Consider the following 11,133-nt stretch of genomic DNA (forward strand, 5'->3'; position numbering starts at 1 on the left):
TATCACATATAGAGATTATGTTAGCCCCGCGTCGGCGCCCTTTCGTTTCTAAGAACTTTGACTGAATTAAAATGAAACAAAAAAGTAATAAAGTTAGTGTCCTCCAATGATACTGAATTAAACAGGGCAAAAAGGCAAAAGATAAGAAATACCAAGGTTTTATGTATGATATGAAAAGAAATTGGAATCAAAGGAAGATATCTACCATTCCAGTACTCATGAAAAGAATTTCAAAACTCACCTGGATATTATACCCAGTTAACCAAGTACAAAAGAGATTTAAACAATTGCACTTAAAGGGACTATTAGAATATTTAAAAGATCTCTCGGTTGGAATATATGAGATAGCAGGTGAATGTTTGGCACTTAGTAGGATGCCCCATTACCAGCTTGAACAAACTGATACGAAAATTGAGAAAAAAAGTAAATATTTACTTTAATGAAAAGAACTAAGTTTGTGTATGTCATGTGGAGATAGGTAACCAACATTCTACATAAGGAACCGAGTCACCGGATTCACTGGACCCTTGTGTAAAACAGAGACTTCTCCCTGAATGTTAACACGCTTTATTTGTCTCTATGTAAATACGTAAATAAACTTCTCTTTCAGTATTCAAACCACAGTGTTTATTTATTTATTCCTTTCACGGAATACTTTATCTTTGATTGTCCGAATAATAGGCCACCTTAGGACATATCAAATTAGCGACCGAGACCAGATGCGAACGCAGTGAAAAAAAAAAAAGAAAAAGAAAAATGTGAGCACGTGGTGAGCGCGAAATTTGAAAAAAAAAATTTCTCAAAGAAATCCGATTAAAGAAATACTTGTTAGAAAGCGAAAGACAAGTATTCACGCAAGTACAAAGAATTTTTATATTCTTATTGCAGTTTTTCTTTGAACTTTCTGAAAAGTTGACGTCATATCGTCTCGTGTTGAAAAGCAATTTTAAGGTGTTTTGTATTGGTTAATACAATAAAACGAATTGTACTGTGGAAATTGTTTTTTCTGTCATAAAGGAATTCTTAAAAGAAATTTACGTATTTGAAAAAGATGAAAAGGATCTCTGAAAATTTGTAAACTATTGATATTTTGTATGATGAATTTTTTTTTCTCTTCAAACGCTGTGCTGACAATTTTTTTTTTTTTTTTTTTTCATGCTGACAATTTTTTTTTTTTTTCGTGACGAGATCTGAAGGGGAACATCTTATTTTTTGGAACAAAATTTTGTATACGTTGACTGTGTATTTGCGCATTTAAAAAAAATGTTTTCGGAACAAATAACAGAGTTAACGAAAACGTTAACTGAAAGCTTGATCGCTCAGCAAAAAGCTCAAATTGAATTTCAAAAACGGATGTTGAGTCATCATTCAGCAAACTACAGAGAATCGTCTGTTATGTGAAACTGTTGTCACAAAAATCTGAAGATGGCGCATCTAGATTTTTTTTGACAGAGAGTATAGCCAACTCTCTAGCGGAGTTCAAATACGACCCAGAACGAGGTGATACATTTCCTGCCTATTATCGTAGGTTCAAGACAATTTTTACAAAAAGATGTGAGAAATGGTCAGGCGAGGAAAGAATCACACTCCTACTTCAGAAATTGTGTACGGAGAAAAACATAAAATTTACAAATTTAATTTTACCAAAAAAAAAAAGGGAAGATATTTCTTTTTCGGAAACTGTTCCAATTTTGTACTCGATATTTAGTGAAAGGGGCAGCCTTTTTTATACAAGGTATAAGTGCTTGAACATGCAAAAAGAAGAAACTGATGATATTGTCACATATGCGGGTAAAGTCAATGCCCAGTGTGAACTATTTAAATTAAAAGATTTGTCAGTTGACATATTTAAGTGTTATATATTTGTTCAGGGACTGACAGCACCGAACGACAAGGATTTAAGGTCAAGGATTTTATCGATTATGGAGCAAGATCCAGAAATTAACTTGCAAAAGGTGACAGAAGAATGTCAGAAATTGATAAATGTGAAAAGGGATACCACTAGGATAGAGAAGAAAACTACATCCCACGTCCTAATGGTAAAACAAAAAACATTTCCCAAGAACAAAGGAAAAAGTTTTGAATGTTGCAGTTGTGCGGGTTCGCACTTAAGAAAAAATTGCCCTTTCAAAGACCAACCTTGTGCCAAATGTGGTTTAGTTGGACACCAAGCTCCCCAGTGCTGAACTAAACAAAATAAACAAAGACAAAAATTTAAGTCTAAAGTAAATGTGGTGTTGTCAAAAGAAGAAGTGAGACAAGGAAGTAAAAGAAAATTTGTCAATACCAAAATAAATGGTCACATAGTGAAACTACTTTTGGATATAAGTAGCGATATTTCAATTATCATCAAAGAAGATTGGTGTCCATAACTAAAAACAAAAATATTTAAAATTGCCAAAGGCAAAAGATTAAAATTCATGGGAGAATTTAATTGCAATGTAACAAATTCCTAATGAACCGCCCCCTTAAGTAAACACTTCAGCAAATCTCCTCACTAACGTAATGTACTTGCAATAACCCTTATCCCTGAGTGGCTTCCGGGCCTTGATAAGTGGTGATCACTGTGTAAAAAAAAAAAAAATCCCTCGGATCAAAAACTTTTTCTTTCAGTTGTTCCAGGTATAAATTCTTGCCTTTTCAGAATTGATTGGATTGTTTTGTTTGATTTATGGGAGCTACCTATTAATTCATTTTGTAACAGTGTGAGTGTAGCTGAAAAGAAAAATTCCAAACAAAATGAGGATTTTCTTACGGTTTTAAAAAGTGAATTCCCTAGGTTTTTTTTGTACTAAGACCAAAGTGAATTTTGAACTAAAGAAAAATGTGAAACCTATTTTTAAGCCAAAAGAAACGTGCCTTTTTCTTCAAAAGAAGATATTGAAATTAAACTGCAGAGACTGAAAGAAAATGGTGTAGCCAAAAAAGTTGACTACAGGAAAATGGTGTGTGCAAAAAAGTTGACTATTCTGAGTGGGCAAACCCCACTGTATATGTTAAAAAGAAAAATAAGAGGACCCAGATATGTGCCAATTTTTCTACAGGCCTCAATGACTGTCTTATGGATCATAGTTATCCACTCCCATCCCCTGAAAACATTTTTACAAAGCTGAATGGATGGAAAATTTTCTCCAAAACTGATTTATCTGAGGCTTACCTTCAGGTAAAAGTCAGTGAAGAATGTTTGAAGTATTTGTGTATCAATACCCATTTAGGAGTCTTCAGACTCAAAAGGTTTCCTTTTGGTTTGAAAGTAGCTCCAGTTTTATTTCAGCAAATAATGGACACAATGCTTGCCGATTTAGGTTTTGAAATCGCATATTTGGATGACATTCTTGTAAAAAGTAGAAATGTGCAGGAACATAAGGAGCATATGAAAACAGTTTTCCAAAGAATTGAGAAATTTGGTTTCAAATTGAGTGCCGAAAAATGTGAATTTTTTTAAAAACAGGTAAAATATCTGGGTCAAATCACTGACAGCCAAGGCAGAAGACCGGATCCTCAGAGAACAGAAGCCATTGAGAGGATGGCAGCACCTAGCAATGTTGCCCAGTTACAATCTTTTGGGGGTTTAGCACAATATTATGCTATCTATATCTCAAAAATGCATAAGTTGAGAGCACCATTTTAAAAAAAAAAAAAAAAAAAAAAGAAAAAAAAAGTGGATTTAGTCAAAGGAGTGCCAAAGCACATTTGAAAAGATTAAGAAATGCCTGCTATCAGATTTAGCACTGGCACACTTCGATCCGCAGAAGGAATTGATTGTGGCGTCAGATGCAAATGATTATGGTATAGGAGCAGTACTTCTCCAAAGACTGGAAGACGGATCAATGAAGCCAATAGATGCTTCCAGATCACTTTTGCTTGCAGAAAAAAACTATTCTCAAATTGAAAAAGAAAGTTTAGGAACAATTAGAAAACTCCATAAATTTATTCGTGGCAGGATTTTCACGTTGCAGACTGACCACAAGCACTTGTTGACTATTTTTGGATCTAAAAAAGGCATACCCATTCACACTGCAAACAGACTTCAACGATGGAGCATAATTCTGTTGAATTATAATTTTAAAATGGAGTACAGTTCATCCAAAAATATCGGACATGCAGATGGACTATCGAGATTGATTCAAAAGTGTGCAAAACCTTTAGAGGACACAATGATTAAGAGAGGAAAAAGAACTCTCTGGACTGCTGTGCAACACGATTTAAGAGCTACCAGTGACTCTGGATGACATCAATAAGGCAGCATAAACAGATGAATTCATTGAAAGAACAAAAAACCAGGTGCTGCTAAATGAAAAGTCAAAGAACGACTAAAAAAATTTGCCATTTTCGATTTGTTCACAGACTTTATTGTATGCAGACAGAGTCATCATATCGACCACACTACAAAAGAGAATGCTAAATGAATTCCATAGCGGTCATCCAAGCATGTCCAGAATGAAGGCCTTGATGCACGGATATACATATTGGCTTAATATGGGCCGGGACACCGAAAAAATGGTAAGAGAGTGTCGAGGGTGTCAGCTAGCAGCAAAGGCACCACCTGTACAGATACAACCGTTGCCGAAGACGGATGCACCATGGATGTGGTTACATATCGACTATGCAGGTCCGTTGACTGGATATTACTTCTCAGCGGTTGTCAACAGCTTTACAAAATGGCCGGAAGTGCTTAAGTGTAAACATCCAACATCGACTAGTACTATAGATGCATTAAGACGTCTCTTCAGTAGCTTTGGACTACCTAAAACTATTGTCATTGACAACGGCACCCAATTTACCAGCAAAGAGTTTGAAGAATTCTGCATGTCCCTATCCATTGAATATTTAACAACTGCAATGTACCATCAAAGGTCAAACGGCCTCGCAGAGAGATTTGTTGACACGTTCAAAAAGAAAACATCAACGATGAGAAAAGTCTTGAAAACTTTTTGTATACAGGATCACTCTTAACCCGAACATGAATATCGGTTTGTCACCAGCTGAACTAATGTTCACACGTAAAATCAGATCCATATTTGACAGGATTTGCAACCAATACAACAGCAACGAGAGAAAAATCATTCAACAAGGTTCTACAAACCTAGTGACAAAATATTCTTCTTGAATTATAGGATTGGGAAAAGCTTTTGGGAAGAGGGGGGATGATTATGAAAAGAATTGGGCACATTCGGTAAATTTAACTGTTGCCGAAGATAATAAACTGTATTGTATGACTCTTTTAATATTCCTCTGCCCATAGCACAATCTACTCCGAGAGTAGTATCTTCTACACCAGTTTCACCACCAGCTCCACCCCCTCAAACGGTGTTGAGGAGAAAAAATACAAGGGTAAAAAGAAAAGTTAACCGACTGAGCCCCAAACCTAAAACCAAACAGTATTAAGACAAATTCTCCAAGGAGAAATTGGCTTTGGAGAGGTGTCATGTGGAGATAGGTAACCAACCCGGAACATTCTACATAAGGAACCGAGTCACCGGATTCACTGGACCTTTGTAAAACAGACTTCCCCCTGAATGTTAACACGCTGTATTTGTCTCTATGTAAATACGTAAATAGACTTCTCTTTCAGTGTTTATTTATTCCTTTCACAGAATACTTTATCTTTGATTGTCCGAATAATAGGCCACCTTAGTTAGTATCAGTGTATATATTAATCCTCACATTTTTTATTTACAATGGCACCTTTTGCTATTTCATTAAATGTTATCTTTTGTTTTTTACATTTGTTCTCTTTTCAGGAAAAAAAATGTTCATTTTCCAGCAAAAATATGAACATTTATTATCTAAATTTATTCTCTCGTGTTGCTGTCAATAAATTTTGTTAAAAGAAGCTATGCTTAAGAAGCGAGGGATAATGTAGCAATTATATAATTATGGTCTATTTCCTTTTGTGCTAGCATGTCCTCACTCATGAATAGATATGTTGTGTACTAAGAATACTCTTTGCATGGGAAACACTTATGACCAAATCTTTTTCCTACTCTTTTTTAACAGTAAAAAATTTAACATGTCGTCAAGTTTTCTTTCTCATGAGTTGACTAAACAAGATGAGAGAACCATTATCTAACTCATTTCATTTCAGGCCTGAAAGATGGATGCAAAACAACTCTTTCAATTCTCCCTACTACCAGGAGATTTAATAATGATAAATTATTGATGAGTAGTAGTTGTAGTCAGTGGCGTAGCATCAGTTTTTGCCGACTGGGGCGGTCGAAAATTTGCACAATTCCCTTCAGATTAATGTTACACAATTCCCCTTTTTTTAAATTTTAATTTAATTTAACATTTTCTTTTCAATAATTTGAATAATAAGTATTAAACATTAACATTAAGGGGTGTGAGTTCCATATAAAACCGTTGATTTAAGTTGAATAAGATAAAATATGCATCAAATGCGCTTGAAACCAAATTAGAACGTAATATAAGGAAATAAGCAAATATTTTACTTCTTTGAAATTTATAACAAATATATTTTCTGAGAAAACAACATACTGATGATGGAGCATTGATGTTATTTTATGCAAACGTTAATCTGAAAAGAATTATGTAAGCGTTAATATGAAAAGAATTATGTAAACGTTAATATGAAAAGAATTATGTAAACGTTAATATGAAAAGAATTATGTAAACGTTAATATGAAAAGAATTATGTAAACGTTAATATGAAAAGAATTATGTAAACGTTAATATGAAAAGAATTATGTCAACGTTAATCTGAAAAGAATTATGTAAACGTTAATATGAAAAGAATTATGTAAACGTTAATATGAAAAGAATTATGTAAACGTTAATATGAAAAGAATTATGTAAACGTTAATCTGAAAAGAATTATGTAAACGTTAATATGAAAAGAATTATGTAAACGTTAATATGAAAAGAATTATGTAAACGTTAATATGAAAAGAATTATGTAAACGTTAATCTGAAAAGAATTATGTAAACGTTAATATGAAAAGAATTATGTAAACGTTAATATGAAAAGAATTATGTAAACGTTAATCTGAAAAGAATTATGTAAACGTTAATATGAAAAGAATTATGTAAACGTTAATATGAAAAGAATTATGTAAACGTTAATCTGAAAAGAATTATGTAAACGTTAATCTGAAAAGAATTATGTAAACGTTTATCTGAAAAGAATTATGTAAACGTTAATCTGAAAAGAATTATGTAAACGTTTATCTGAAAAGAATTATGTAAACGTTAATATGAAAAGAATTATGTAAACGTTAATATGAAAAGAATTATGTAAACGTTAATATGAAAAGAATTATGTAAACGTTTATATGAAAAGAATTATGCAAACGTTAATCTGAAAAGAATTATCTAAACGTTAATATGAAAAGAATTATGTAAACGTTAATATGAAAAGAATTATGTAAACGTTAATATGAAACAAAAGAAACCAAATATTTTTAAAACAGAAACGTATAATTCAAATTATGAAAAAAAGTTAAATTAATTGTCTACACAAACAAATATAATAATAAATTTAAATGAGAACATTTGGACACCTGAAAATGTTATGAAATGATAAAATCATTTTATTTATTTTTTTGTTGTTATTAAAGTCGGAATTTTAGCCAAATAACATGGCTATATCAAAGAAAGGATATTCCGATGTAGTTTTCTTTCCCTTTTCTTCATAATGGCATTCAGATTGGTGACTGTATTTGCCAAGCATTTGACAATGCTACTATTATGGCAGACCACCGATCGAGTGTGCAGAAACGAATCTTTGAAATCAACCCAAAAGCTCTATTCGTTCCATGCACTAACCATTCATTAAATCTGGCTTGTGTACATGTCGCTTCTGTAGCAGTTCACTGTTACATTTTTTGGCATACTGGACCGCTTATTCTCGTTCTTTTCTGCATCTACACGTCGCTGGGACGTCTTGATTCAGTTGACTGGCCTAAGTATTAAGCGGACTGTGGAAACTAGATGGAGTAGTCGAGCAAATGCTGTAAATGTTGTGGTAAAAAAATTATTGGAAGTCGTCATTGTCCTGCAACAGCTCACAGAATAGAGAAAAGATGGTGGACACTGCAATAGATGAGTCAAAAAAACTCTGCTCTGAAATGGGGACAATCACGGAGCATCATATCCGCAAACAGAAACTAATGAGTGGTGAACAATTGACTGATGTAGCACTGGGGTTTGATACTGAGTTGAGACGGGAAATTCTGTCTGTCATAGACAGGTTGACTGAAGAAATATCTTGCAGATTTCAACAAGTTCACAATCTTGCAAGTAAATACGCTTTTCTTACACTGTCAAATCTGCTTGATGATAATTATGATTTTCAGCTTGGTGAAGTTGACGAAGATATAGGAAAAGATAAATTCTTTGCCGCAAGAAGAGATTTTGTGAAAGCTTCAGGAAAAGACAAAATCAATGGGCCTCTTAAAGTTTTGAACTTTATACAGAGATTCCGTCCCTTATATTGTGATCTTCCTGCGTATTTTCCTTACCTGAGCTATTAGTGTTGCCAGCTGTGAGCGCTCTTTCTTGAAACTGAAGCTCATAAAAAGCTACCTTCGATCAAAGCAAGGGAACTTATCAATAACTATCAAAATTCATTTTATCGATAACTTTGGCAAAAAAAAGCGAAAAGTATATTTATAAATTTTCAACTGACTCACAAAAAATAAATTTATAGCCTTATTTTCAATTCATAAATACATTTATTGAAAACAAATTGAAACTATTTTTAAAAGGAGTTAAACATTATTAACAACAACAAATTTCTTAAATTTCGTGCTTAAAACGAGCGATTACACACACGGATTTCAAAAAGCACGGATACAAGATGTTTTTTCTCTTCGGGAAGCTCGACCTCTTAATAATAACATTGTGAAGAAAAAGAAAAGAAAACTACATCGGACTATCCTCTCCTTGATACAGCCATGATTTTATTGTGAAAATTCGAAAACAATAAAAAAGTAAATAAAAATGATTTTATCATTTCTAAACCTTTTCATGTTTTCAAATGTTCTTATTTAAATTTTAAAATTCAAACTTCAAATATTCTCATTTAAATTTATAAAAAAATGTTTTCTAAAATGTGTGACTTTCCATTCCTTAAATTTTGCGCTTAAACCGAGCGATTGCACACAAGGATTTCAAAAAGTGCCGATACAAGATGTTTTTCTCTTCAAGAGGCTCGACCTCTTAATAATAACATTATGAAGAAAAGGGAAAGAAAACTACATCGGAATATCCTTTCTTTGAAACAGCCATGTTATTTGGCTAAAATTCCGACTTTAATAACAACAAAAAAGTAAATAAAATGATTTTATCATTTCATAACATTTTCAGGTGTCCAAATGTTCTCATTAAAATTTATCATATTTGTTTGTGTAGCCAATTAATTTAATTTAACATTTTTTTTAATAAGCCATTCCCCAGTTCTCACAAAATCAGTTTAGAAATGTCCTCTGTGCTTTTACTTTTTATCTCGATGAAGAGGAGAAACGACTCCTCCACTGTTACTTTATTTTCATCAATTTTTACGTAGAACAACACCTCACTCATCTGGTCCTTGTGAGAGACATCAGAAGTGCTATAAAAATATTTGCTTTCCTTGATCTGATCGATGATTTTCTTTCTCACCTGCTTTGCCATTCATTTTGAATTTCTGGTGACAGATAAGAAGTAGCAATTTTCTTTCCCAGGTTAACTTTCACCAAATGTTCACGGAGCACAGGGTTATATTTGGCCAATAAGTTTACCAATTCTAAAAAAATCCCTTTGTTTTCTTGATCTCTTTCATCATTATGGATGCCATCCTGATGACCCAATAGTGCCAGATTCTGCTTGGCAAGAAACCTGATGATGTCCAGCAATCTAGCTAAAATTTCCTGCCACTTAGTTTCCTTCTCAATAAGATGTTGCTCTACTTTGTCAACTACCTTTCCTTCAGCAAGTGGGATATCTAGATCTTTCAGTTGAGAAACACTTGAGCATGAGATGTGTTAGCTTCATGTTCATATACTTTCGGGTTTAATTTTCATTAATTCGTAAAACCCACATCAGCAGAAAAATTGGACAGTCCAGTTGAAAACAGTTTGCAGCAGAAGCAAAATAAGGCTTCTCTAGAAAGAGAATACACCATCCATGTTCTAAATATTTTCTCACCGTTGCACATTTCTCGATAGAACTATTTTTTACTTAGCTTTCTAACGACACCTTTGGTTTTTGTTCCTGGTCGGACTACTTCCTTGAATTCATGATCAAGGTGCTGCACAGCAGCAGAGTCCTACCGAACAAGCATAGCACAAATTTTACGATTAATCTCAACTGGCCATAAACCAACATCTGTAAAATTGGTTGCAGTGTATGTTTTCGTGCCATGATTGCCTTTCCAATTCTTCAACTTCAGGCGCATCATCATCATTGACAGTTTTTGATATATCAACAAATGTTGACTTCCGAAGTAACAGTATCAACGTTAGTAATATCAACTTCATCTTTGGTTTCCGCATGATTTTCAACTTTCGTTTCGGCCATAGGAGTCTTTTCAATGAATTTCAACAGTGCCTTTATTCTTTTTTGCTTCCTTTTCTTTTGTTTTTCGCTTTTTATGCAGCATCTTCATTCTCTTCATTACGGTACCTTTTAAAATTCACGGACATATTCCAAAAAAATTAAAAATTCCATTTTTAAAAATAAGCACCTTCTTGTGTTGTTCTGAACTAGTACCACAAAAAGTGAGATATCCCCACATAAAATAATTTTTCTGAGATACCTAACCCTAAATATATATATATAGATTGATAGATAGAGAGAGACCGTCACTACTCCCCGCCCCCTAAAACAAGAAACTTACGAGGAAAGAATCTTTCATTTTATTTTCTATTTTAAATGTTTTTGACCACTTTTCCATTCTATTGAGTATTTTATTTTCTAGTTTTGAGCGGTTCAATTTTCAAACATGTACGCGAAAACAAATCTGAAAATGAAGCATCTTGCACCCACCTCCCCAAGACGAAGCATGTAACATTTCGAATTTTTCCGTATTTAAAGCAAAAAAAAAAAAAAAAAGAAAAAAAATACATATTAGTACCAATAATAAAAAAAAATTAAATTAAAAATTTTAAGCAATCGGTTTGAGAATCGTAAATT

The sequence above is a fragment of the Euprymna scolopes genome, chromosome 9, assembly GCF_053919585.1.
Source record: "Euprymna scolopes isolate OS-2025 chromosome 9, ASM5391958v1, whole genome shotgun sequence".
Lineage (NCBI taxonomy): Eukaryota > Metazoa > Mollusca > Cephalopoda > Sepiida > Sepiolidae > Euprymna > Euprymna scolopes.